The 4,158-nt window shown below is 35.5% G+C and overlaps 1 pseudogene; it reads left to right on the top strand.

Moving 5' to 3' along the window:
* Positions 1–2,617: 2,617 nt before the first annotated feature.
* On the top strand, positions 2,618–3,768 carry LOC109674924 (large ribosomal subunit protein eL6-like; annotated as a pseudogene).
* Positions 3,769–4,158: the final 390 nt, after the last annotated feature.

The following is a 4,158-nucleotide window of genomic DNA, read 5'->3' as shown; positions in this document are numbered from 1 at the left end:
ATTTACTTTGAACTTCTTTTTATTTCCTAGAATCCAAAGCCTAATAAAAGAGGGCTGAACTTTATCTTCCTCTTAGAGTTGTTGTTACTGTTATTAAAAAACTGTTTTTACCATTGCACCTTTTTCTAGTTTCTTAGTAATTTTTAGTACTATTACTAAAGATTACCTATTCAATCACTGTATAAACTTTCTCCTAATGAACTCCTTAAATGTATCCAAGATTCAGGTAGGTTTTAGGTGATACCTGCTCACCTTGTCTTAACAAGATTTCCTCCTTGCCAAATGCTGTATGTTGTCTTATCAGCACGACATTTCTCTTCCTTTTGTAAACAAAATTGTAACTGGCCAGAACATGACTCTTACACTGTCTTTCCAAATAACTAAAACGTGTTATTTCTGGGAGGAATGTCCTATGTAAAATTTTTATTTCTTAGTTGTATTATTAGTCTTCCCCTCTATACAAACCTGTTGAACACACTGTTTGAAGTAAGAACAGGATTGCATGAAATGGGAATTTTATAACTCAAATTCCAGGTTTTTGTCCTAGCTCCTACATGTGGGCTGACTTTTGACTGGGCTCAAAGGACCTTGTATAATCACAAACAACCTAGAAAGCTAAAGGGCAAAGACTAGGTATATATTGAAAGTACTTATTAATTTTTCAGGAATTATCTAATTAATTTTTGTGATGTCAGAAAAAATTTAAATTTATCATGTAATTTTGAAAGCAATCACATTTATTCAGTTCACACAGCTTTCATCCTAGGTAAATAAAAATAGAAGTTATTATTTATTTAAAAATGAAAATATCTGAATTTATTCTCTTCCACATGGAAAATGTTACATTTTCTTTGTTATTAATTGTATATGTGAGGTTAAAATTTAAGGCTTACCATCTATAAGACTCTTTTCCTGTCTATAAAATGAGACTTTCTAGTATTTGATCTTTATTGTCCATTCTAAGTCTACACTTCTAAGATCTAAGATCTTATCAAACTGTTGAGGGAATCTCAAGCTGAGATATGGGACACTGAGGTAGTTTAACAAGGAGTGACATTTTATTGTGCTGGCACAGACTCAGCACACTCGTGTCCAAAGGCTAAGCCCCAAGAACAAAGAGATGTCACCTTATATACCCTTGCAAGCAGGTTACAGAAGCAAAAAGCGAAGCTCAACCTACATATGGCTGCATGTGATTTTATTGGCTATTTCATTTCTTCTGTGCTATGTGACCTTCTTCATTTTTCAGTTCTTTAAGTTGTCTCTCTCTGCTTTGCCATCCCTTCCCACTGCCTCATTATCAGAACATAGCCTGCTGTTTCTTTCTTATTCTCCTCTTTGCTACAAAACTACATGTTTATTCTTGTTAAAGCTGGGTACCACTTCAGAATGAAAAATAAAAAATAAATGAAGTCATCTAATGGCTTTCATGTTTGACAACATTTTCCAGAATTAGGAACACTAGACATAATACTGAAAGAATAATTAGCATTTTCAAAACCATAATAAAAACCATATATTAAGTACCCATTAGATGCATGAATCAACATGTGATTCAGACTTTTAACATTTTATTATTTCTTGTGTTTTTCCTGTTGAGGCTTCTTAACACTTATAATCTTAATTTTAAATATGTAATGTTCCTTGCAGTGTTGCTTATGTAATTCAACTTTTCTGGAAGTACTCCAAAATGCTGATGAATTTCATTGAAGTTATTAATGCTGTCTCTTTAGAATAATTTCAGTTTTCCTGCTACATATAAACAATGTACCTTAGAGAAAAGCGGTTTAGCCAGGTGCCGCTCATGCCTGTAATCCTAGTTACTCAGGATGCAAAGATCAGGAGAATCGAGGTTTGAAGCCAGCCCAGGCAAATAGTTTGTGAGACCCTATCTCAAAAAAATCCCTTTACAAAAAAAAAAAAAAAAAGGCTGGTGGAGTGCCTCGAGACGTTGGCCCTGAGTTCAAGAACCGTACCACAAAAAAAAAAGAAAGAAAATAGTGGTTTATATAGTTACTAAACTTATAAGATTATCATCAACATAATAATTTCATATGTTGTACAAAATACCCATAATTTTTACCTTCATTCTGACAATTTTCTTTCCATTTAATAAATCTTTCCATATTTTCTGTTCTTATTAATAATTACATTTTTGTGAAATTTATTGACTCTTCATACTCGAAGTTTTTATGTTATCTAGGGTGCTCTAAGTCTGTTTTCTCCTTTAAATACCCCTCTAAATATATTTATCCATAATTGAGTTCTTGGTCAACTGAGTATGAGAGCAGAAAATAGAAGATGGCAGACCTATACTTTGCCATAGAATTTCATTTCCTCAGATCCTTGTGAAATAAGCAAAGAATAGTAAAGTCCATTAAACAAATGTCAAAAAAAATCCCCAAAATTCCACCAACAAAATGAAATAAAGAATAAGATATAACCTAATGACATCATCTTCACAAAGCTCAAAGCTAAGGAACAAAACAAGTTTCATTTCAATAAATCTTGTAGGAAAAGCAAAAGCAAATCATATTACCTCAAACTAATTTATTCCTCTAGAAGCTATCTTGATAAAATTATAAGATTCTGAGGAGTCTCTCTCTAATCTTGCAAGATGGCATGTGAAAAAGCTGAGAAGTCTGACACTAGAGAGAAGAAATCTGAAGTCAGGATGGCTGGTGGCGAAGGTAAGGTTAAGGAAACCCCTAAGGGTAAAAAAATTCCTGAAAGGGGAAACCCCACTGCAGCCAAAACCTAGTCCTGGTTAGAGGAATTGGCAGATATCCCCAGTCTTCTACGTATTCCAGAAAGGCCATGTACAAGAAAATGTACTCCACTGCTAAATCCAAGGTTGAAAAGAAAAAGAAGGTTCTTGCTACCATCACAAAACAAGTTGGAAGTGACAAGAATGGTGATACCTGAGTGTTCAGTTTCACACAATGCCTAGGTACCATCCCATCGAAGATATGCACAGGAAGCTGTTGAGCCACAGGAAAAAAACCTTTTGGTCATCATGTGAGGAATCTGAGTGCAAATATCACTCTGGGGAACATCCTCATCATCCTCACTTGGTACAACAGGGGCAAGAGAGTGGTTTTCTTGAAGCAGCTGAGCAGTGGCTTGTGACTTGTGACTGGACTGCTTTCCCTTATTTGAGTTCCTCTGTGAAGAACATACCAGAAATTTGCCATTGCCACCTCCACAAAAATTGATATCAACAATGTGAAAATTCCCAAACACTTCACTGATGCTTACTTCAAAAAGAAGCAGATGCAGGAGCCCAGGTGTTGTGGGATATTCAAGCAGGGAAATGGGACTCCAAGCCTTTTCAGGAAGCAGTATTTATTAGTGTGCTGGCAGAGGATCAGTGGATTCCCATCCAAATGCTGAGCCCCAAGAACAAAGGGTTTTTGCCTTATATACCTTTGCAAGCCGGTTACAGATGCAAAAAGCAAAGTTTACCCATATATGGTTGTATGCATCTCTGTTGACTACTTCACCCTCAGTGCTACATGACCCTCCTCAGGTTCACATTCTTTATCTTTTACTATGTTGTTCCACTCCTCCCTGCTATACAGGTACCAGGAAGGAGAGATCTTTGACACCCAGAAAGAGAAACATGAGATTACAGAGCAGCACAAGTTTGATCATAAAACTGTGGACAAGAAGATTTTACTAAAAATCAAATTTGTTCTTCAGCTCCAGGGCTATATTCAGCCTGTTTTTGCCCTAACAAATGGAATATACCCTAATAAAATAATCTAAACTTGTTACCAAGGACCTAATTAAGTTACTGGTAATTTCAAAAAAGAAAGTGTTCTGAGGGATTACCATTTGCTTGTAGAAGGGTAGAAGCAGGCTTTTCCTTACCTAACCAGGCTAGGAATAATGGAAACTACTAGCAGCTAGAAAACATAACACATGGTCAATTGAAGAGGGCTGATTCTCACTAAAATATTTAAGATTACGAGCCCACTATTGTATTGGATATCTGAATTCCAACGATTCCCTTGCAAATAAATAGGACATACACTACTAAACTAACTAAAATGGACCCTGCTGTTGGGGATTTTACAAAAGGCAATGTGTTCTAATAAAAAATTACATGAAGCTTGAAGTTACACTATTGAACCTCCTGGACAAATACAGAATATT

The sequence above is a fragment of the Castor canadensis genome, chromosome 14 (assembly GCF_047511655.1).
Source record: "Castor canadensis chromosome 14, mCasCan1.hap1v2, whole genome shotgun sequence".
Classification (NCBI taxonomy): domain Eukaryota; kingdom Metazoa; phylum Chordata; class Mammalia; order Rodentia; family Castoridae; genus Castor; species Castor canadensis.
Note: the sequence above shows the minus strand (reverse complement) of the source record. Positions and strands in the feature narration are given on the sequence as shown.